Consider the following 26,434-nt stretch of genomic DNA (forward strand, 5'->3'; position numbering starts at 1 on the left):
ATGCCCAGCTAATTTTTGTATTTTTAGTAGAGACGGTGTTTCACCGTATTGGCCTGGCTGGTCTCAAACTCCTGACCTCGTGATCCACCCACCTCAGCCTCCCAAAGTGCTGGGATTACAGGCGTGGACCACCGCTCCCAGCCTGATTTGATTCTTAAAATAAAGTCTAGCCCCTAATTCTTGAGAGAAAGTTTGTAATAGTGGAAAGAATGTGGACGTTGAAATGAAACAGATCTACATTCAAATGCTGAGCTCTGTGACTATTTTTTTGATAGTACTTCTCATATCTCATATTATGCAAGTAACATGATAGTCCCCCAAAGTCCTTCTCTTTCACATCACTTTTCTGCTTTGCACATCAATAGGTAGTTTATTTACCTCTCCTTGAATCTTGGCTGTCTTTGTGAAGTGCTTTACTTCATAAAATGCAGAGAACTTCTAAGTGCAGATTTAAAAAGTACAGGTGGCTTTCACTTTCTTCCTCTTAGAACCAAGTATCCAGAATATGAGAAGCCTCAACTAGGGTGACAGGTCAGGTGGGGATGCCATGTGGAGAGGAAAATGTCCTACAGCTGTATAGCAGAACCAAGAAACCCAGCCAACAGTAAGGACAGAATCCCCAGACATATGATTCAAGTTAAGCCATGCTAATGAGCCTCCAGTTTTTGAACCATCCTAGCTAGGGTATCAGGCATGTGATGTAAAAGCCATTGTGAATGTTTTATGATCAGCAGAAGGGCAGGCTTTATAGATGTGTGACCTGAGCAGTTACACGGAAGGCTCCCATGCTTTAAGGTTTCTGTGCTTGGTTTAATGGTCTGCTATCACTAAATTGAAATACTTAATAATTTATGAACAAGTCCAACTTCTTCTTTTTGCACTGGCCTGGCAAATCATGTATTAATTCTGCCCAGCAGACATCATATAACACTGAGACCATCCAAATCCACTGTGCCTTGTTCAAATGTCTTACCGAGAGTATTTTAAGTGATAATTAAATAATTATTGTTTTAATCCACTCAGTTTTGGGAGAGATTGTTTACAGCAACAGATAACCAAAATACATGGCATTTGAAAATAGCAAAGAAGCTCACAAGGAGATCACAAAAAGAGATTTATTTGTGAAGACCAGGGATGAGAGGAAGATGCAGGTATTTATATGAAGATTTCAGGGTGTTCTTAAAGAATATATCCAAAAATGTATTGCTTTAGAATTGATGCAGGTCAGGCAAGTCCCAGAATTGAGGCTTAGCTAGGGAGGGTCCTGGCTTCATATAGAAAAGAATTCAGGGACAAGCTGGTGGTGTTAAACAGGAACTTTTATTGAAGTGGCAATGTACAGCAGCAGCAGAGATACTGCTCCTTGTAGAGCAGAGCTACCTTCTAGGCAGTGTGCTCAGAGTAGCAGCTCAATGGCAGTTCTGTAGTCATATTTATATCCACTTTTAATTATATGCAAACTAAGAGGTGGATTATACAGAAATTTCTAGGAAAGGGCTGGTAACTTCCAGGTCTCCAGGTCATTGCCATGGAAAGGGGCAGTAACTTCCAGGTGTTGCAATGGCAGTGAACTGGCATGGCACACTGGCATATATGTCTTATGGAGAGCTACTTCTTCCCTGGTTGTGTTTTAGCTAGTCCTCAATTTGGTCTGGTGTCTGAGTTCTGCCTCCAGTGCTGCATCTGACCTCCTACATGAGAATGATAGATAGTGAAAGAAAGAAAAAATTTTAAAACATAAATATATTATCCAATGAATCATTTGAAAAAGTTTAAAGAGTTATAGCTGTAACCAACACATGTGAGCTATTCTTATTTGACATTTTAAATGTTGAATAATGAAAAAAAGTTACTCAATTAATTTAAAAGTGGAGAATTTTAGAATGTATAATTTTTTTTTTTTTTTTTTTTTTTTTTTTGAGACGGAGTCTCGCTCTGTCGCCCAAGCTGGAGTGCAGTGGCTGGATCTCAGCTCACTACAAGCTCTGCATCCCGAGTTTACACCATTCTCCTGCCTCAGCTTCCCGAGTAGCTGGGACTACTACAGGCACCCGCCACCTCGCCCAGCTAGTTTTTTGTTTTAGTAGAGACGGGGTTTCACCGCGTTAGCCAGGATGGTCTCGATCTCCTGACCTCGTGATCCGCCCGTCTCAGCCTCCCAAGTGCTGGGATTACAGGCTTGAGCCACTGCGCCGGCCAGAATGTATAATTTTAATAACTAGTTTATAATTTAAAAACAGAAGAAAAGCAAGCATGCATATAAAAAAGTTTTGGTAGAAAATGATTTGAAATTAGATAGGATGGAATAAAGGGATGCTTATAAAATAGATTTTTGATGCTGTATCTTTTAGCAACTTAAAAAAATTAAAACATGCAAACAGTTTTAAATGCCTTAAAGTTCTATGTGTTAGCCTACCTGGAGTGAATTTTTGTGTCTGACCTGAAATGAGATTCTAAATTTTCTTTTTATTCATTTGGATACCTAATTATTCTAGTGCCATTAAGTGGAGTCACTTCCTCTCCACTAGCATGTAATTCCCTGTAACTTACATACTACAGTGTCATATTTGTGGATCTGTTTCTATGTATTCTATTATATTGTTTGCTTATTTTTTTCATTTATCAATACTACACTGTTTTAATTACTATAAACTTATCTTTAAATTGAAATCTCCTGTTTTATTTCTCTTCTTCCTTTTCTATTTTAAAATTCTACTTTTTCTTTGTTATTCCTTTTTTCTTTCTTTCTTTCTTTATTTTTTTTTTTTTTTGAGACAGAGTCTAGCTCTGTCGCCCAGGCTGGACCTCAGTGGCATGATCTCAGCTCACTGCAAGCTCCACTCCCCAGGTTCACACCCTTCTCTTGCCTCAGCCCCCGAGTAGCTGGGACTACAGGCGCCCGCCACCATGCCTGGCTAATTTTTTTGTATTTTTAGTAAAGACAGGGTTTCACCATGTTAGCCTGGATGGTCTCAATCTCCTGACCTCGTGATCCGCCCACCTCGGCCTCCCGAAGTGCTGGGATTACAGGTTTTTTATTCCTTTTTAAGCTCATCTTCTCCTCCTGTTGTTTATTCTACTTTTCTACAAGTTTGTCTTGACAGTCTAGATTAGACTGCTTTTCCATTTAAATTTGGGATCAGCTTATCAATTACATGGAATATAATTTTATGTATCATCTTATGCTGTATATCTCTGTTCTTTTTCTGAAACTCTTTTTTTTAATTATATATTAACCTTCTCCATTTAAATACTGTCTTAGATTTGCAGCATTCTCTATCTTTTAAGTAAATAATTCGTTCCTGTCACATCATGTCTAGTTTTCTGTTTTAACTATCAATGTAGTATTAAATTGCAGTATCTATATTTTTTATTTTCAGAATTTCTATTTTTTTCAAATCTATTCTTTTCTGTTCATGATTCTTGTTCTTCCATCATGTTTTCTTTTTCTTCTGTTAACAGTTTATATTTTTGCCTAGTGGAATTAAATGTTCCTTTCATTGAAATCTCAATTCTATCTTGCCAGCTTGCTCTGAACTAAAACAATTCTTTCCTCTTATAGGAAGATGCACTTTGTATCTAGTGGTTGGGGACTATATTCAGGCCGAATATATCTCTGGTTATTCTGGTTAACAGCTCATATTTTTCATCCTATATTTGGTTTCTGCCCTTATTTCTAGTAGTTGGAATTAATAGATAAATAATTAAAAGTATTGATGTACTTGTTAATTCTTTAGTTATCTTTTAAATATAATTATATGAATTGCTGACTGGACCCATAACGGTCAACAAAACATCCCATTTAGTCATTCTGCTCCCAGCCTTGGTTAAGCCTCTGTTCTTATGAGGTTACAGGATACCAAGATCCCAAGATTATGACACAACTCAGTGTCTTCAAAATTAAACGAGTCATACAGACTTGATTCATTACATTCTCAACTGAAATAGGTAAGTTATTTCAATCATATGATACAATGATTAGAATCAGCACAAAATATATTCTTTAGAAAAATACCACTTAAAAGTGTAATTTGATAGATAAGGTCTACAAATTCTTTCCATAAATAATAGCCAAAACAATTCTACAACTTTAATTGACATCTATATTTTAAATACAAAGGATTTTGGTATAGAAACTAATTATTTATGATAAAACTGATAAGTAAACATCAAATTAGAGACCATATGTAGGAATTTATTTAATTACAATAATTCAGTAAGATAATTTACTCTTTTCCAAATAAAATTAAACAATGAAATTTTGCCAATTTGTTTTTGTTAAGAAAACATTCTCACATATTTACAATTGTCAAAATACTTAAGCTTATTTTTTCATTCTTCTTATTGCATGTCACCCTCTGGTTTCAACTAAACACACTCTTAAAATTTGACAAAATATTTTCATGTTTGATTAATTAATCCCTCATTAAGAAATTTTACACTAAATACACCAAAAACTGTATAAGATGCTTAAGAGAAATGGTATTATCACTCAGAGGAAATCTAAATATTTGAAAATATTTTGGATATTATTTTATTTTTTCCAGATATATTAGTGTATAGCAGAGCCTATTAGTATAATACTTTAGTACAAATACTACTCTAAAAATAATCATTCATTTTCTTCTTGCTCTTAATACATCTTGGAACAAATAATAATACATCTTGGGACAAATAATAATTCTATATTAATATTGTTTTGTGATGTTTTCTATGTAATGATACAAATGGAAATCTTTCCCTGTTTTCTATATTTAAAATCATTTTCTTAAATAGCATATGATAGAAACAGTAAGTCTGTTATAAACTTCTGGGTCATATAATGAGACGGTATATTAAAAACACCTTCTTAGAAAATGAGAACTTGTTTAAAATAAAAGTCACCAGGAGTAATGTGGGAAGGACTTCAAATACGTTTTGTAAAATTCTATTTTTTTTTTTTTTTTGGAGACAGAGTCTTGCTCTGTCGCCCAGGATGGAGTGCAGTGGTGCAATCTCGACACACTGCAAGCTCTGCCTCCCAGGTTCACGCCATTCTCATGCCTCAGCCTCCTCAACAGCTGTGACTACAGGTGCCCACCACCACGCCAGGCTAATTTTTTTTTTTTTTTTGTATTTTTACTAGAGACGAGGTTTCACCATGTTAGCCAGGATGTAAAATTCTTATATGTAGATAAAAAGATACTAATGTCAAAGTCAAGAAATGCTACTTAAATAGGAAAATCCCATTCTAACATATCTGCAGCAGTTAATAAATTGAACATAGACACACACATGAACACACACATCACATATTTAGCACATATCCTGAGTTTTTTGGAAAAAATCGATTTAAATAAAATCAAGATTGTTTTTGAACTCATTGCTTTGTTTGAAGATACCTTAAAATACAATTTAAAGAAAATATTTGAGAAAATTGTAAACAAAACTGAATCTTTTGAACAAATGCAGACATAGAGAAGGTCATTGTATATTTTTAGCATAGAAGTTAAAAATATAGCAAAGGCCAGACACAGTTGCTCACACCTGTAATCCCAGCACTTTGGGAGGCCAAGGCAGTCGGATCATGAGGTCAGGAGTTCAAGACTAGCCTGGCCAATATGGTGAAACCCTGACTCTACTAAAAATACAAAATTAGCCAGGTGTGGTGGTGTGTGCCTATAGTCCCAGTTACTTTGGGAGGCTAAGGCAGAACAATTGCTTGAACCCAGGAGGCAGAGATTTCAGTGAGCCAAGATCGAGACACTGCACTCCAATCTGGGCATCAGAGTGAGACTCTGGCTCCAAAAAATAAAATAAAAATAAAAAAATATATAGCAAATAAACTCATATTATCTTGGTTGTAATCAAATCCTAACTCTATGAACTTACTAGTACTGTGATTTTAGGAGAGCAGAGGAAATGCAGTATTTGAAACAAAACTGATTGACATTTTCCAAAACTGATTTGAGAAATTTGCTAAACTCATTTATAATTTTTTTAAACGAAAACCTCATTTGGACAATTATATGAAAGCAAATGGAAACAAAATTCCAAAGATGACTTTTAAAAGTATTAAGGGGGTAGGAAAAGGCACATTATCTTTAAAAGAGGAACAAAAAAGTAAAGTATACATGATTTTTTAGCAAAAATTATGGAAACCAGGGTATGATGGAATGACATGTTAATAGTGCTGAAACAAAATGATTTCAACATAGAATCCTATACTAGTAAAATCATCTTCAAAAAGAAAAGGGAAAATCATTTTTTTCTAGATAAAAAGAACCTGAAAGAAAATTTAATCAGCAGATCCACACTAAATAGATATAAGAGAGAGAGAGAGACTGAAGTGTTATTTTCCCTCCTCTCTAAACTCTAATTTATATTACATTATTTAGTCTAAAAATAATCTAATCTGTGAGATTGTCCTGAGAATTTCATCCTCTACCATAGAATAACATTTTTCTTTCTGTGTGACCTACTTTTTCATATGCTAACCATAGTCTCTCTGACTGCACTTCAGTAAACTCGTTATAATATGACTCTTGCTTTAATATTAACTTGTGGTAAGCAGTAGTGTTAAACATTTAATCTGAAATTTGTGGTAAGAAATACTGTTTGAATAATCTTTCTATTTCAAACAATTGGAACATTGTCTGACTCAGTATATACTCTCTATGTAATTTATAAGAAAATAAATACCTTTGTAGTAGAGGCTATGGTTAGGAAATTATAACAATATAGCCTATCTTCTAAAGTGGTTATAACACAATTAAGATGACTTGTGAACAAAATTAAGATAAGAGCTTTTGCACATTAATTTGTGTAGCAAATTTATGGACTCCAAATGTCAGTCATACAATATATAATATATACAAGTCCTTTTGAATGTAGAGAAAATATTGTAACAAATGAAGATGCTAGTTAGTTGGTCTTAATAAAAATGTTACTAATTTTGTTCATGCTTCTTCAGCTGTCCCTTGAGTGATAGAAAAGGTAATGGCACTTTAAATTTTCTTGAGAAGCAAATTAATCTCACAGAGAGCACTAGCTTTGACGCATTGTGAAAATGAACACTTTAATGAGCACTTCAACTCTTTTAGAAGTTAGATTTTACATTTATAACCTCAAAGAATATAAAGGCAGCAAAGGATAATGAAAGAAATCAGCTTAGTGGCTGTTCAGAGAGCATGGCTAATCAGATCGCCCTGGTTTCTTCACCAGTGACTGGGCTCTTGCTGAGGCAATGGTGTCCACATTGTCTCTCAGTCCTACATAGTCATAAGAAGCCTAAGGTAAGCTGATTAATTCCCTTAAATCCTTTTGTACATCACCTGAATCTTGAGCAATTTTATATGATTGCTAAAATACTGCCTTTAATAAATGAGGTCATCTGGATCTAGTCTCAGATTCTTCTTCTGATGTTAGCCCTGGGTATTTCAGTTACCTGATGAAATGAAATAATTTTCAATATACAGCTTATGTGTTTAGAGATTCTGATTTTTGAAACCAAAAGAATCCTAACTAAAAAAGACAGGAAGGATGCTATAAGAATTCCATGATATTTCACCCTGAACTTTGCCTCCCTTTTTGCTTCCATTTTGGTTTATTAATAAAAAGCCACTTACATGACCCAGGCATATCATGTTGTTTGGTTTTTTCATGTATTTGTGCCCTTTTGAGTAAAATTATATGTCAAACCTCGCACAAAGATCACAGTGACGTTTCTATGAAGGTTTTAATGATGATACATATCTCTATCTTCTCACTTTCCCCATGCAAACTTCCTCGTTCTTCTTTGTGCCAACACTTTGCCTTTTACATACCATTTTTACACAAGTAACACTTTATGTTAATGTCTGGTCCTCCCCCTGAGTAGGTGATTCTTGAGGATAGTAATTTTATCTAATTCACTTTTGTATCCAATAGCAACTAATGTGGTGAAACTAAAGTGGAAGCAAAATATATATTGAATGCATAAAAATACCGTAAAGAAAAATAAACTGAACACAGCAATGTCTTATGCATAAGTGCTCCAAAAATATTTTCTCAGCTAGATAGCTATGTCTTGAGGAACTATTTTTTTATTATTTTGGTGTTTTTCTCATAAAAGAGGGAATCATGAAATCTGAAATCTTAAAGGCACTTTAAAGCATTCCCACATCAAACTTTTTAAATATCACTAGGGTACTAAATATTGTAGGGTACTAGAATGCAAAACTTGTCAAATATCACTTTTGAGCTATCACACTGTTTCTGTCTTGAAATTTACACATGGTGTCCAAAAAATAAAGTGAAAGTACATTGGAGTAAAACACAGAACAACAGTGTCATAAGCAAATAATCAAATAGACTATATTCAAAGCTAAAAATCATAATGTATAAAATTCAACTCAGTGAAGTAGTTTGTATGACTAGTGGTATTAATAAGCCACTTTATAGAAAAAACATGCAAGGTGGCAAATAAAAATGATGAATAAAAATCACCTTTATTATAAATAAGTGTAATTATATTTTCTCCAGCAGCTTTAAACGACATGAATGTCTGAGATGAATATCTTTGAGTTCTAATGTTACCTACTACACTAATAGATGAAGGATCATTCTATTAAAGGATTGAGAATGCTTCGTGCATAGGTAATGATATTAAAAGACATCAGTTCTTTTGAGTAAACTGAAACTCCTGTGACAACAAGTGTGGAAATTTAAGTTTGTACTTTTAGTGAAACAAGTTTTTGGTCATGTACTGAAATACACCATAGCAAAGAAGAACTTATTGATGGAAATGAAAAATTCTAACTATTTACTCCAACTACGAATGCTAAATTTGAAATCCCAATTATAGAATAATTATAATTTTTTTGCTAACCTTCACTAATAAAATAGCTATTGATAATTTGATTTCATTAATCTTAAAACCAAATAAGGATTACATTACTTCATTTTTTGATAACACTTTAGAAAGTTCTACTGCCAAAGATGATAAGAGCAGCAACTTTGTTTTGTTCATTTCTATATCCTCAGGAAATTATTCAAGGACAAGGTGCTTTCTCATTAATTTTTTTTATGGAATGAATGAATAGATGAGTATGATGGTTAATACTGAGTGTCAACTTGATTGGATTGAAGGATACAAAGTATTGATGTTGGGTGTGTCTGTGTGGGTGTTGCCAATGGAGATTAACATTTGAGTCAGCAGGCTGAGAAAGGCAGACACACCCCTAATATGGGTGGGCACAATCTAATCAGCTGCTAATGCAGCTAGAATATAAGCAGGCAGAAAAATGTGAAAAGAGAGACTGGTCTAGCCTCCCAGCCTACACCTTTCTCCCATGTCGGATACTTCCTACCCTCGAACATTGGACTCCAAGTTCTTCAGTTTTGGAACTTGGACTGGCTCTCCTTGCTCCTCAGCCTGCAGACGTCCTATTGTGGGACCTTGTGATCGTGTGAATTAATACTTAGTAAACTCTCCTTTATATATATCCCATTAATTCTATTTCTCTAGAGAACCCTGACTGATACAATGAGTGAAGAAATAAATTAATGACATTCACAGTGAGTGTAGGTGCAGATAATGAAAGGGTCTGGAAAAGTTGGCCCCTCCCTTGAATTGAATAAGAGCTCCCAAAGAAAGAGTTTTATGTTTTATTAACCACATATTTTATGCTTGTCATTTGTATACATTCTATAATTGCAATGCAGGTTCAGTTATTGTTTTTTTGTTTCTGGCAATGCTGATGTATCCATTGGAATCAAGTCAGAAAAACAGAAGCCACTTTTGGATTTCAAACAGAGAGAATTTAACACAGAGAATGTTGCCACAATTGAAATTAGAGTTAACAAAGCCAAACAAAGGATAAGACGATCCAGAAATCTGTAATGGCAGGAAGTTGTTCCCATGATTATGCTGAAAGAATAAACCCAGAAGGCCACATTACCGGATCCTAGACGCTAGGACTACCTGGGAGAAGCTGGAAGTACACTACACAACAGAGCTCCATTAAATTCATTCATTAAAGGGTTGTTTGGTGGGTAATGGAGTCACTGAGAAAAACTGGCCATCGCTGGAGATGCCAGTAGAGGTAGAGAGCTACAGGGAAAAACTGTGGAGTGAAAAACCTTGACTTCTCATTTTATCCTGCCTTCCAATCTCTATTGAGTGCGTCCCATTGGTTGGCACTAGTTGAAAGCCAGTGGGCAAGGGGTTCTGGAAAATTTATCTGGTACAGATAAAAAGGAGAAAAAGTTGGAGAATGAAAGTGAGAGTAGATAGGCAAAGTGGAATGTGCTATGATTTTAAGTAGAAAAATGTTCACTTTAAATTCTTTATATGGGCACATTCAACTTTAACACAGAATTAGATAATTATATTTTTCTGAGTGCATTTTTAAAATCTCCTCCTAAAACAAAGTATAAGAATGAACTTTCTGGAGCATAGATATACTATTTTGTTTTTATTTTTTCTTCATAAACTGTATTTGTTAACTTTATGAGTGGTTTTATAAGCTTCTTGGCAGTGTGTTTATTATATTTGTATTTTCTATAGCTATTATTATTATTTAATTGACAAAATTTGTATGTATTGATCATGTACAATATACTGTTTTGAAATATGTATACATTGCAGAATGGCTACACTGAGCTAATGAACATATGCATTGCCTCACACACTTATCACATTTGTGGTGACAATACAACATCTACTCTCAGGAATTTTTGAGAATATAATACATTGTTATTAACTATAGTCATCATGTTGTACAATAGCACTCTTGAACTTATTCCTTCTATAAGACTGAAATTTTACATCCTTTAACCAACAGCTCCTCACCCTCACCCCTCACCCCTCACCCCAGCCTCTGGTAACCACCATTCTACTTTCTACTTCTATGAATTTAACTTTTTTAGATTCCATATATAAATGAGATCATGCTGTATTTGTCTTTATGTGCCTGGCTTATTTCACTTAATGTAATGTTCTCCAAGTTCATCCATGTTTTCCCTAATGTCAGGAATTCCTTCTTTTTTTTTTTTTTTTTTTTTTTTTGAGACGGAGTCTCGCTCTGCCGCCCAGGCTGGAGTGCCAGTGGCCGGATCTCAGCTCACTGCAAGCTCCGCCTCCTGGGTTCACGCCATTCTCCTGTCTCAGCCTCCCGAGTAGCTGGGACTACAGGCGCCCGCCACATCGCCCGGCTAGTTTTTTGTATTTTTTAGTAGAGACAGGGTTTCACCGTGTTAGCCAGGATGGACTCGATCTCCTGACCTCGTGATCCGCCCGTCTCGGCCTCCCAAAGTGCTGGGATTACAGGCTTGAGCCACCGCGCCCAGCCAGGAATTCCTTCTTTTTAAAGCTGAATGATATTCCTTTATATGTATCCAATATACAATATATGTATATAATATGTACAATGGTATTCCATTGTATGTCTGTTATATGTATGTATCTCACATTTCCTTTATCTAGTCGTACGTTGATGGACACTTAGGTTGATTCCATATTTTGGCTATCATAAATAATGCTGCAATGAAAATGAGAGTTCAGGTATCTCTTTCACATATTGATTTCATTTTCTTTGAATATATACCCAGTAGTGAGATTACTGGATCATATGGTAGTTTTATTTTCAATTGTTTGAGGAACCTTCATACTGTTTTCTATAGTGACTATACTAATTTACATTATCTGCAACAGTGTACAGTGGTTTCCTTCTCGCCACAACCTTGTCAACATCTATTCTCTTTTGTATTTTGATAATAGCCATCCTAACAAGTACAAGATGATATCTTGTTGTTGTTTTTTTTAATTTTAATTTTATTTTATTTTAAGTTCTGGGATACATGTGCAGAATGTGCAGGTTTGTTACATAGGCATACATGTGCCATGGTGGTTTGCTGCACCTATCAACCCGTCATCTATCTTGTGGTTTTAATTTGAATTTTTCTGATGATTAGTGGCGTTTAGCATATTTTCCATATACCTGCTGCTCATTCGTATGTCTTCTTTTGGGAAATGTCTACAGAAGACCTTTGTCCATTTTTAAAATGAATCATTTGGTGTTTTAAAAAGAATATTGAGTTGAGTGTATTATATATTTGGATATTAATCTCTTATCAGATATATGGTTTGCAAATAGTTTCTCTCAATCTGTGTGTTGCCTTTTCACTCTGTTGATTTTTTCCTTGAGTGTGCAGAAGTTTTTTTTAGTTTGATATAATCCCATTTGCCTATTTTTGTTTATTTTGCCTGTGCCTTTGGGTTCATATCCAAAAATGTATTTCCCATACCAATGTCACGGAGCTTTTCCCCATGTTCCTTTCTAGTAGTTTTACAGTTTCAGATCTGACATTTAAATCTTTAATCAATTTTGAGCTGATTTTTGTATTTGGTGTGAAAAAAAAGGTCTAGTTTCATTCTTCTACATATGGATATCCAGTTGTCCCAACATTATTTACTGAAGACAGTCATTTCCCTATTGTGTGTTATTGGCACCTTTGTCAAAAGTCAATTGATTTCAAATGCATGGATTTATTTATGAGCTCTCTATTAAGTTTCATTTCTGTATGTGTCTATATGCTATAATAGTATCATGCTGTTTTAATTACTATAGATTTGAAGACATTTTAAAGTCTGGTAGTGTGATGCTTCTAACTTTGTTCTTTTTACTCATTTATTTTTTTCTTTTTGAGAAGAGTTTCACTCTTGTTGCCCAGGTTGGAGTGCAATGGTACAATCTCGCCTCACTGTAACCTCCACCTCCCAGATTCAAGCGATTCTCCTGCCTCAGCCTCCCAAGTAGCTGGGACTTCAGACTCCCGCCACTATGCCTGGCTAATTTTTTGTATTTTTAGTAGAGACGGGGTTTCACCATGTAGGCCAGGCTCGTCTTGAACTCCTGACCTCGTGATACGCCCACCTCAGCCTCCCAAAGTGTTGGGATTACAGGTGAGAGCCACCGCACCCGGCTCTTTTTACTTAATATTGAGTTGACTATTTGGGCTCTTTTACGGTTCTATATGAATTTTAAGATTTTTTTCTATTTCTGTAAAAAATGTCATTGGAATTTTGATAAGGGTTATATTGAATCTGTAGATTGCCTTGAGTAGTACGGACATTTTAACAATATTATTTCTTTCAATTTATGAACATGAAATATCTTTTCATTTATTTGTGTCTTCTTTAATTTCTCTCATCAATGTTTTACAGTTTTCAGCGTACAGTTCTTTTACTTTCTTGGTTAAATTTATTTCTGAGTATTTTATTTTTTCCATAGCTATTGTAAATAGAATTGTTTTCTTGACTTCTCTGTTTGAATAGATTGTATTTATTGTGTAGAAACATCACTGATTTTTACATGCTGATTTTGTATCTTGTAACTTTACTGAACTTGTTTATTAGTTCTATCAGATTTTGGTGGAGTCTAGTATTTTCTATACATAAGACCATGTCAATTTGGACAAGCACAGTGGCTCACGCCTGTAATCTCAGTACTTTGGGAGGTTGAGGCGGGTGGATCACCTGAGGTCAGGAGTTTGAGACCAGCCTGGCTAACATGGTGAAACCCCGTCTTTACTTAAAAAATACAAAAATTAGCTGGGCATTCTGGTGGGCACCTGTAATCCCAGCTACTCAGGAGGCTGAGGCAGGAGAATCACTTGAACCCATGAGACAGAGGTTGCAGTGAGCAGAGATTGCACCATTGCACTCCAGCCTGGATGACAAGAGCAAAACTCTGTCTCAAAAATAAATAAATAAATAAATAAAAATAAAAATCACGACAATTTAACTTTTTCTATTCTGAAGTGGATGACTTTTATTTCTTTCTCTTGCTTAATTGTTCTGGCTAGGACTCCAGGGTTATGTTGAATAGAAGTAGTGAGAAGGGGCATCCTTATCTTGTTCTGATCATGGAGAAACACTTTGAAATTTTCAGCATTGAGTATGATGTTAGTTCTGGGCTTGTCACATATGGCCTTTATTGTGTTGAAGTACATTCCCTCTCTACCTAATTTATTAATAGTTATTTTCATCATGAAAGAAAGTTAAATTTGTCATTTTTTTTTTGCATTTATTGAGATGATTATATGGTTTTTGTCCTTTATGCGGTTAATGTGATGTTTGGGAAAAATACTAAAATCATGTTTTTCCTCTGCCCTCACACCACAACAATCAATACAGAAGACTTCTGAGATCAAATATGTGGTTTACTTTCTCCATCAACAAGTATTAGACACCAGCTGAGTATTCTCCAATTCAATTTTGACACTATCTACCTGGAGATAGACCACCTCCTTGAGCTTAATTAATTTGCATGAGTGACTAACATAACTCAGTGAAACACGTCGACCAGTGTACTATAAAGGATATTACAATAACCACAATAAAGAGATGTGTAGGGCTAGGTAGGAGGTAAAGAGCACATGTCCCTAGATATGCCAGCTTCCAGGAACCTCCATTGTTATCTAGAAGCTCACCTCATTCAGTCCTCTTGGGTTTTCATGGAAGCTTCATATGTCAGCCTTCCTTCTCTAAGGGAATAGGGTGAAACCCTCTCTAGGGAGAGTCTTAAGACCTACAATCAAATTATAGTCCTACCTTGGGACTCTACAGAGCAGGAAAAGGTCAGAGAGATTGTTTCCAGATGCCTGCCCCTGAGGTTTAATATACCCAACAGTATAAGAAAAGACTGTAGTAAGGGCTATGGGAATTATAAGCCAGGAAGGTGAACAAAAACCTATATATATATATATAAATATATATATATATATATAAAATCATACCACTTGTGGTATTTCACATTTACAGATTTGCATATGTTAAATCATCCTTGCATCCTTGGGATTAATCCTACTTGATCCTGATAAATGATCCTCATAATGCCCTGTTGAATTTGATTTGCTAGCATTTTGTTGAGAATTTTTATTTCTGTGTTAATCAAGGATAGTGACTTGTAATTTCTTTTTATCTTGTAGTATCCTTGTTTGGCTTTGTTATCAGGGTAATGCTGGCCTCATAAGTGTATTTGGAAAACTTTTTTGTTCTTTAATTTTTTTGAAATAGTTTGAGAAGATTTGGTATTAGGTTTTTAAATGTTTGGTAGAATTCAGCAATAAAGCCATCAAGTCCTGGGCTTTTCTTTGATGAGAGAGTTTTATTACTAATTCAGTCTCATTACTCATTATTGGTCTATTAATATTTTCTATTTCTTCATAATTCAGTCTTGGTAAGTTGTATGTGTCTAGGAATTTATTCATTTCTTCTAAGCTTCCTAAATTATTGATATGTAATTGTTCATAGTACTCTGTTACTGTTCTTTTTATGATATTAGTTGTCTTTTTAATTTCTAATTTTATCTATTTGACTTTTCTCTCTTTCTTAGTCTAGCTAATGATTTATCTATTTTGTCTACCTTTTCAAAAAAACAACTGTGACTTTTCTTAAATTTTTTTTTTTTTTTTTCTTGCTCTGTTGCCCAGGCTGGAGTGCAGTGGTGCGATCTCAGCTCACTGCAAGTTCCGCCTCCCGGGTTCACGCCATTCTCCTGCCTCAGCCTCCCGAGTAGCTGGGACTACAGATGCCCGCCACCATGCCCAGCTAATTTTTTAGTATTTTTAGTAGAGTAGGGTTCTCACCGTGTTAGCCAGGATTGTTTCTATCTCCTGACCTCGTGATCCACCTACCTTGGCCTCCCAAAGTGCTGGGATTACAGGTGTGAGCCACCACACCCGGCCCTTTTGTTAATTTTTTTTTCTATTGTTGTTCTAGTCTCTGTTTCATTTATTTATGCTCTGATCTTTATTACATTCTTCTTTCTACTCACTTTGAGCTTATGGTCTTCCTTTTCTCGTTTTTAGGTAGGTAATGGTAGGTTGTTTATTTGAGATTTTTTTTTTTTTTAATGTAGGCATTTATTGCTACCAGGTTCCTTCTTAGAACTGCCTTCGCTGCATCACATACAGTTTGATATGCTGTATTTCCACTGTTGTTTGTGTCAAGATAATTTTTAAATTTTCTTTTTGCCCTATTTAGTGCTCAGGAACTTGTTTAATTTCCATGTATTTGGGAATTTTTCTAAATTCTTGCTATTGATTTCTAGCTTCATGAAGCATAGAAGCACTTTTTTATTGAAGATAAAATTACAGATCTAGTATTTGAAAAACCAAAAAAATGGTGTCAGCTACCACATTTTTTCAGGAATAATAATATAATTTTTGTTTGCTGCTTAGAATAACTCAAAGCAACATAGACAATATTTTATGACACAAAGTTTAAAAGCAAGATGACTTAATATTTAATAATTGTGTAATATTTTAATTAGCCCAAAACACTTTTTTCCTAGATTTTAAAGATCTTTACATTTTGTCATATTTGTCATTTAAAAAGAAAGTTACAGATACAGTTGAATGTCCATTTCTGCAGTCAATCCTTATACCTCCCTTTTTAAAGGCATATATTCTATCTACATTTATAGGATTGTCAGTTCAGATTTTAAGTTTACATACATTTTTATATCAAATGATAATAAATTTTTAGAACTGGCCTTTCTAACTCAGCATGATTATATATTTATCAATGTTGATATGTCTAGAACTTGTTCATTCTTTCATTTTAGTTGTGTACAGTGTGCTTGCTGTTGGACAGTATACTATTATTTATCTTTCGTATAAATTTGATGAAGTTTATATATTCTAGGTTCTGTTTTTCAGATGATTATTTTGAAAACATTTTCTTCCAGTCTGTGTTGTAGTTTTGGCTAAAAAATTTTAATAGAAAAATATAACTCATTTTTCTTACATATTATTTTAACTACAGGAAGAGAAAAAAAAGTTCATACCAGTAAGACTACTGAAACCTACCGAAACAAGCTAAATAGGTGATATTGCATGTAAACATACATACATCTTTCTATTCATAGACAAGACACAATAAAAAATCTTAGATAAAAGTACTTCAATTTGCATATATTACACATTTTCATTTTGCTGGTTGATTAATGACTGCAAAGAAACCTGAACTCATTTTATGTGGAGAACATTGGTAAAGAAGACAAAAGAAATTCTGAAAAAGTACCTGAAAGTGAAGATTCTAAGAGTGAATTGGATCTTATTAAATAAAAAGCTGTTGTTTCTATTCTGTGGTATTTAGAGTTGGGAGTGGTTATATGCATGTTATTTATTCACTCATGCAGTCATTTAAGATTTTTATTTTCTTAATTATTTAGTAAAATTTACCAATACGAGGTAAGAGTCAAGGTGAAGACTTATTTTTATTTAAGTGGAAAGTAATACAAAGTTTTATAGTTGAAGGAAACGGTTTGCAACTGAGTTTGCAGCCATTTTGTTTTGGAGGTCCCTTGGATTTTCCCAGTAGTTTCTAGAGTCATTTCTACATTTTTTTTCTTATGAGATATCAAAACTAAGTTATTTGCATTCTGACAAACTTTGACACTAATCATACTTCATATGACAACCAAGAATTTCAAGGAAGTACCTAGTCTGGTCTCTTTTATGCCTGATTATTTTTATGTCCATATCCATATAACTCTCCCTTATGACACTCTGTTTCTCTAAACAGTTTGTCTCTCAGTTTATTCTCTTTTTTTAATTAAAGTTGGAGACACAATAGGATAGAAATTGTGTGTTTTGTTCAAATGGTGTGCCTTCAACTCACAGAAAAGTGTGTGACATATAAATGACATCCTGTTTATGTTCATTGAACGAATATTTGCTGAATAAATAGAGAAAACAAGGCCTAAACAGTTAAATCATTCCCCCAGATCATACAAAGTATTTTTCTGTGACAACCCATTTCCCCGCCGTACCCTCAGTCTGATAATTTAGTGTTTTAGACCCCTCTTCCTTTCATTCACATCTCCCTCATCTATTAAGACATTCAGAGTTACTCTGCCCTTTCCTTTCCAGCTCCTAATTCTACTCCTACATTTTACTAAAGCAGTTTAATATTTTATTTCTTCACAAGTTGTATAATTTCTCTTGTAGCACATTCCTTCTAAGATTTTTTTATTAGAAAGTTATATTCCATATTCCTGACAGATAGTGTATCATTATCCTTTCAGATTTAGCTGCATTTGTACTGCTAGGGTTATTACTAATCTTTTCTTTCTTTTTATTTTCTTTATCTTGAATTTTCGGCTCTAGTAAATCTATGCTTTAACTATATTTTTAAAACTATTATTCTCAAATGATGAATGTCGGTGATAAGCTCTCTGAATCTTTGGCTAATAATGAATATCTTTCTCTCTTCCAGGAGACTGATATCTGGTCTGACTAAAGAATGATCAGTTTATCATCCTTTTTTCTCAGTAGTCTGAGTATTAATCCTTTGCTTTCTAGCAGATAAGAAGTTGGACACAAGTGATTCTTATTCTTTGCAAGTGACTTGTTCTTTCTACCTGGAACCTTGTACACTTTCTTACAATATTGCAGTTCAGAAATTCAGATTGTGCCTTCACATAAATTTCTTGTCATCAACATTACTTGGAATTTGATAAGGCATTTTAATCTGCAAGCTTAAATATTTATTTAACTTGGAGAAAATTTCTTTTACTATTTGTATGATCATTTCCTCTTTTCCATGTATTCTTTTTTCCTTCTGCTAGAACTAATATTCTTCAAATGTTACATTAGTTACCTCTACTATCCTTTACATCTCTCATTTTCACTCACATTTTCCATGTGTTTGTGCTTTTGTGTTGTTTTTTGTGGTATTTCTTCCTCTGGATCCTCTATTTGAGATTTCAAGTGTCCATACTCTAGTTTATCTGCAGAGTGTTTTTTAGTGTGAAGATGTGTTTTATTTTCAGAAATATTTCCTATAAATGTTCTTCCTTAAAAGTTCTTCCTCAGAGGTTCTATTTAAATAAAGAACTATGCTAAATGTTTTGTTGCTCTTCTTTGAACAGACTGTTGGACCCTCAGGTGAATGGTTACGTCTTTGTTCTTCTCACTATATCTCAGGTGCAGCTGCCATAGTACTGTCCTGGGTTGGGCTCTCTAGAAAATGGAATTGGAATGGAGATTTGTGTGCACTATCTTTAATAGGGAGTGGTTTTTGGATTAACACCTATGGACAGTTGAAAGCCACCTTTAGCAGTACTTTTGAAAGCTGGCGAATATGTTCGTCATTCCTGAGGGCAATCTGGACAGTGAACAAATACCACTATAATTTCAAGCAGCAGTGAACATGATGGAGAGAACCAGTGTCTCTCTTGTTATAAGCCAAGAGCAGCAGCAGCAGATTATTAGACCCTATCACTGCTACCAGGAAAAATCCACTTTGTCTCCTTGGATTCTCTCAGCTTAAAACCTAAAGAAGACTTGGCTTCCTTTCCAATTTCTCAGAAAATGTTGGACAGAAATATGAGGCATAGTCACATTAACTTATAGGGATTTCCAAATTATGGAAGGTCGTGCTTATGCACAACCATGGATCCTAGATACAGTTCTTTGAACCCAGTCTACTGCCTGGCTAGGAAAGAAAGAGGTCTTCAGACTCTTAGCTTCATTCAGGATTTGCCTGTTGTCTTCAAAAAAGACAAAGGGAATGGTTCTATCGTTACAATATATCCACCTCACCTCCTCTAACTAGGGCCAAGCCATTATTGTTTCTTTCCTAGAGCCCAGTAATACACTCTCAACTACTCTTCCTGCTTTCATACTTACCTATTTTAGTCTTAATATTGCAGCCAGAGTGATCTTTTAAAAATGTGAGTCAGATTATGTCATTCCTCTAGTCAAAATTTTTTTCTATTTCATTTGTAGGAAAAGTCAGTCCTTACAATAGCACGAGACTCATTACAATCTCTGCTAGTGACCTCTCTCTGCCTCCTCCACCACCCCCATATATATCTAACTTCATCTATTTTCTTCTCCTTAGTCTTTCATGGTTTTTCATTGGTGTTCCTTAGCTTTTACGACTTTGCACTAGCTTTCTCTCTGCCTGGAATGCCATTCAATCAAATATTCACAATGGGAATTCCCTTAACTCTTTTGTCAAATGTCACTATCTCAATGAGGCTTACCCTGAACACCCATTTTTGTGCTACTGAATTCCCTTAACTTGCTTTAATTTTTCACCTTCTAACAAAAGATGTGATTTATTTATTTACCATGTTTATTTTAACTGAGGGCCTCTCTGCTATAATTTAATAAGGTTACATCTTTTTCAATGATTGACTCATGCATCTAGAGGAGTGTCTAACCTCTGATACATAGTATAGGCTAAAAGAAAATGTGGCCACATGAATAAATAAATGTATGAATGAATGAATATGAAGAAGCTTAGACAATTTCAGCCTTCTCTCTTCCTATCACCTCTGATCCTTTATGCAAATTTTCTCTAATCGTCACAATAATCCTGCAATACTGACATTAATTTATCCATTCCACAGATTAAAAACCAAGGCTCAGCTAATGAGTGAAATATTCAAGATTAAAATTCAAATCTGTCTGGCTTCCAACCTTATGTGTTTTTGTTTGTTTATTTGTTTTTGTTTTCTTCCCCATGATCCAAAGCTCTTTCTAAATGGTAATGATTGGGAAATAATGAACGTAGAAAAGATGGTTCTAAGAATGACTGTTTCTCCTGTGTATAGTTGACAGCCTCTCCTCTTGAAGGAGATTAATTCCACAATTGGGGTGAGGAAGACATGGACTTTTCCTTTCATCTATAATATTTAAACTCCTCAATTCTTGTCCCTCCTCCTCACCAGGGAAACATTCATTATCCTGTCCTTTAAAAATGTGTGTACTGAAGAGACATTGGAGGAAACATTCTAAGTTCTTTGCTATTCTAGAGTCATTCTCCATCATTCTCTTCACATAGTCACTAGAAATCAGTATGGAATAGAATCATGGTGCTGTTGCAAACTTTACAATTAACAGTGCTAAATTAACAATTAACAACAGCGTTAAATTTCTCTCATAAAACAGTACAACAAAATTACCAACTAAAAATGCATTAATGTTTATTGCCTATGACAAGTTTGTTCTTCATTTAAAAAATCTTGCTTTCAATTCTTCCCCAAATTATCCTTTTTTCACCATAAACCACATGTTTGTATTATAGCTATCAAAGGAATTACATGTGATTTTGTTTAGGTACTTTTTTTTTTTAGAAAAATGGTTTCATTGAGGCATAATTGACACACGATAAAGTGTACACATTTAAAGTGTATAAATTGGTCGGTTTATGACGTATGTGTATAGCTGTAAAACCATCAACATAATCAAGATAATGATCATATCCATCACAAAAGTCTGCTTTTACCTCTTTTCATTCATTTAGTTTCTTCCTGTCTCCCCTCATCTTCAACTGCTGAGTTATTTGGTGTCCCTACAGATTAGTTTGCATTTTCTATAATTTAACATAAATGAAATTATATCCTATGTTGTCTTTTTCTTTTGGCTTTTTTACTCAGTATATTTGAGAGCCATTTGTGTTATTGCATATAAAGATGGGTAATTCTTTTTAATTGCCAACTAGTGTTTCATTCTTTACAGGTACTACAATTTGTCTATCCATTCAATTATTGGTAGAATTTTTATTTTTCAGTTTTTGGCTATTACAAATAAAGCAGCTATGAGCATAATAAAGCACCTATGATCTTCTCTTTGTTTGAATATATTTTTTTTTTTTTTTTTTAGGTAAATACCTAGGAATGGAATGGCTGTATCACATGGTTGGTGAATATTTACACCAATTTAAACAATCTGCCAAACTGTTTTCCAATGTTGTGGTAATATTTTACATTCTTGTTAGTAGTGTAGGAGGTTTTCAGTTGTTCCACCTTCTTGCCAACACTTGGTATGCCCAGACTCTTTTAGTTTTTGCTTCTAATTCTTTGGCAGTTGTATATCATTGTGGCTGTAATTTGAACTTTTCTTATAACTAACAATATTGAGCACCTTTTCATGGGCTTAATTGCCATCCATATATCTTTTTGGTGAAGTGACTGTTACAAATGTTTTGCCTAGTAATTTTATTTGGTGGTTTGCTTTCTTATTACTGAATTTTGGAAGTCCTTTATATATTCTGGATACAAGTCCTCTACCAGATATGTCATTTGCAGATATGTCCTGCTGCTCTGTAGCTTGTCTTTTCATACTTTACACAGTCTCTTTAGAAAAGCAAAAATTCTTAATTTTGATTAATCAAATTTATTAAGTTTTTCTTTTTGTGGACTGTGTTTTGATATTTGGTGTAAAATATCTATCTTTAGTGCTTCTCAACCTGGGGCAATTTTTTCAATTCCCCCAGTAGACATTTGGCAAAGTCTGGAAACATTTTTGTTCATCACAATTAGTGTCAGTGGGGGGTTGCTACTGGCATGTAGGTTAGAGGCAAGAGATAATGTTAAATACCCTGCAACACACAGAAAAGTTCACCCCCTACATACATGTGTGTGCACACAGTCCCTCACTGCCCCGCCCCACCCCATGCAAAAGAATTGTTTAGCCCCAAATGTCAATAGTGCCAAGGCTGAAAACTAATAATAAGGATTTGTGTTTTTTCTTCTAGAAGTTATATAGCTTTTTATTTTACACTTGATATTTGGTATTTCATTTTCATTCAATTCAAAATACATTCTAAAATTCCCTTTTTGATTTCCTCTTTCACATACGAGTTTTTATAAATGTGATATTAATATTTATAAATAAATATGTAGTTATGTGGGTATTTTCAGATATGCAAATGTTTTCCACATATTTTCTCATTATTGATTTTTCTATTGATAATTTAATATTATTGTCATCAAATAATGTATTTTTGTACTCTACTCACTCTGTTGTTGAGTATTCTAAAAATTTAAATAAGATCAGTTGGTTGATCGCCTTTTAGAAACATCTACATCCTTACTTAATTTTTCATCTACTTTCTATCAATCATGGAGAGAGTGGTGTTAAAATCTCCAACTATATTTGTGGATTTGTATAGTTCTCCTTAAAATTCTATTAATTTTTGCTCCAGGTGTTTTGAAGCTCTATTGGTAAGTGCATAAACATTTAGGATTGTTATAACCTCTCAATGAATTGACCCTGTTTTTATAATGAAGTGGTGCTTTTTATCCCTTGTAATATTTTTCCTCTGAATTCTCCTATGTCTGATATTAGTATAGACATTATGTCTTTCCTTGGATTAGTGTTAAGATGCCATGCCTTTTTCCATCTTTTTGTTTTTAATGTATTTATTTATACTTAAAGATTTATTTTGTAGATCATATACAGTGTGTTCTTGCTTTTTAAAATCTCGATAATCTCTGCCTTTTTGAGTTTTTTGATCATTAATATTTAATATGATTATTGATATGATTGTATTTTAATCTACCATCTTAATATTTGTTTTCTGTTTGTGCTATCTGTTCTTTTTTTGCCCTTTTCTCATTTCCCATCTTCTGTTGGGTTGAGTGCTTTTTTTACAATTTGATTTTCTATTTTTTTAATTAGTTATTACTCTTGTTTTCTTCACTGTTGCTTTACTGTTTAATAGTATGCACATTTAATCTATTATATTCTACCGCAAGTAAGGTATCAATGTCTGTGTAGTATAACAACCTTATACTACACAGGATGCCTCCATTTTCCCCTTTAAACTTTTTGATCTTTTATACTTTTTAATTCTACCTATGTTATAACCCCAACTATACATTGTTATCATTTTTGCTTTAAGCAGCCAAATACCTTTTAAACATTTTAAACTATTTTTAAACCCTTTTATTTACCTAGTTACATTTCAGTTCTCTTCATTCAGTTGCATAGATCCGATTTCCATATGGTATCATTTTCTGTGTCTGAAGGACTTGCTTCAACATATTTTTTGACTCATGGTAATAGTTTTGTCAGTTATATGTCTAAAAATGTCTTTGTGTCTTTGCCTTCATTTCTGGAACATATTTTCTCTGAGCATAGAGTTATAGATTGACAGTTTTTTTTTTTTCTTTGAACATCAGTAAAAAGATGTTGATCTAATTTCCTCTGGCTTGCATTGTTTCTAGTGAGAATTTTGCTGTCATCTTTATTTTTGTTTTTCTTAATGTAATGTGTCTTTTTCTTTTATTGTTTTTGAGATTTCCTCTTTATCACTGGTTTTAAACAATTTGATTATGATGTAGTTTGATGTAGTTTGCTTCATGTTTCTTATGCTTGAAAATGTGTTGAGAGTCTTGAATTTGTGGGCTTTCAGTTTTCATCACATTTGGAAAAGATTCAGTCATTATGTCTTCAAATAATTTTTCTTTTGCTCCTTTCCTTTGAAGGCTCTTATTACATGTATATTAGATCACTTGAAATGTACTACAACTCACTAAAGTTGTGCTCTTTTTTTTTTTTTTAGACTTGTCTCTGAGTTTTTGGATAGTTTATATTGTTGTGTATTCGAGCACAAAAGTCTCTTTGTCTGCTATGTGTAATCTACTGGTAATTCTTTCCAATGTATTTTAAATCTTAGATATTAAAGTTTTAAGATCTAGAATTCTGTCTTTTGGGTTTTTTGTTTTGTTTTGTTTTGTTTTGTTTTGTTTTGTTTTGTTTTGAGACAGAGTCTCACTCTGTTGCCCAGGCTGGAGTGCAGTGGTGTGATCTCGGCTCACTGCAACCTCCGCCTCCTGGGTTCATGCCATTCTCCTGCCTCAGCCTCCCGAGTAACTGGGACTACAGGCACCTGCCACCACGCCCAGCTAATTATTTATTTATTTATATTTTGTATTTTTAGTAGAGACGGGGTTTCACCATGTTAACCAGGATGGTCTCTATCTCCTGACCTCGTGATCTGCCTGCCTTCGCCTCTCAAAGTGCTGGCTACCGCTCCCGGCACTGTCTTTTGTATTTTTAATATCATTTTTATCTCTACTTAATGTGTTCAATCTTCTCTTTGGTTTCTTATACACATGTAATACACTTATAATTCCGTTTTCAAGTTCTTGTCTGCTAATTCCATTATCTGAGTCATTTCTGAGTTGGTTTACATTGATTTTTTTGTTTTCTTCATTATGAGTTATATTTTCATGCCTTCTTGCAGAACAGATTGGATGCCGGACATTATGTATTTTACCTTATTAGATGTTGGATGTCTAACTATTCCTATAAATATTCTTGAACTCTTTTTCTGGGAAACGGTTACATCATTTAGAAACCATTTGGTCATTTGTCTCTTGCTTTTAAGCCTTGTTAGCCTTTATCAAAGCAACATTTAGTCTAGGCTTAATTTTGTTCTACTAGTGATTTAAACCTTTTTGAGCAGTCTAGCTAATTCATCATTAATTAGTAAATTTTCCACTCTGGCTTTTGGTAAAAGTAACTATTCCTGGCTTTGTGTTAGCTCCTGGGTTTGTTCCTTCTAATTCTTTTGGGTGGCTCTTTTCTTGGCCTTGGGTAGTTGGGTAGTTTCCTCACATGGATGTACTGATCAGTACTCAGCAGAGAACTTAAGTAGGCCCAAGCTGTAAAACTTCTTTCTATGAAGCTCATTCCTATCACATACCCAGCCCTGAAAACTCTAGCCACCTTTACCTCCCTAGACTCCCAACTCAGTTTGCTCATATCAGGGAGATCATTAAGTCCTTCCTGTGTTTCCTGTCCTGGCATCGAGGCCCAATGAGTCTTTCCAGGCAGTAAGGTAGGGCAATTGTAAGTCTTATCTCATTTGTTTCCTGTCTCTCAAAGATGACTGTCTTTAGTTGCTGGATCTCCAATGTCTTAAAAACCCATCATTTTTGTATGATTTTTAAAATCTTATTTTCAGTCATGAATTTACATCTTGCTCATATTGCTTCATTTTAGCCAGAAGCAGAAGTGGGTTTACTATATGTGGCTTTTCTCAGATACTTTAAATTCCAAAGGTAAATTCCAAACAATAATAGTAAATTACTTTTTAACTCTAAATATTGCCTTAATAATAAAGTTCAAAATTGATGTTTCTATTAAGAATACCTCCTTTCTTTTAGAAAAGCATTGTAGTTGGCTTTGACTACTATAGTAGTATAAAACCTGACAGTTCTTATTCACCCTCTGTAGTTGTCAAGATTAACTTACAAATGACATTGAATTTTGGGAGTTTTGCTTTTATCTGAGGCTTCTATCAGAGGTGTACAAAAAGGAAAAAAAAGCAAAAATCTTCCATGCTTTGTTGCTTCTCATTTTCAGCCTTGTAAGGTCATCAGCAATTCAAATAATTTAATCAACACATTTTCAGTTTTCCTTCCCCTTTTTATTGAATTGGAAACTGAAGCAAAACAGAGTTCCTCAGTCAAGAAGGAGCAGAGCTGGCATTCAAGTCTGTTATCCTATTTTTGTTTCTCAGTAAGATACCAGATTTCTATATTGTTTTACACTTGATTGTTTAGGACTTGAGGTCAAACTTTTACTATATTCACTGATCGATGTTAATTTATGTTAGTGCTAGGTAAAAGTATAAAAAAATCCTTACGCAATTTCAGAA

This window comes from Rhinopithecus roxellana, chromosome 14, assembly GCF_007565055.1.
Source record: "Rhinopithecus roxellana isolate Shanxi Qingling chromosome 14, ASM756505v1, whole genome shotgun sequence".
NCBI lineage: Eukaryota > Metazoa > Chordata > Mammalia > Primates > Cercopithecidae > Rhinopithecus > Rhinopithecus roxellana.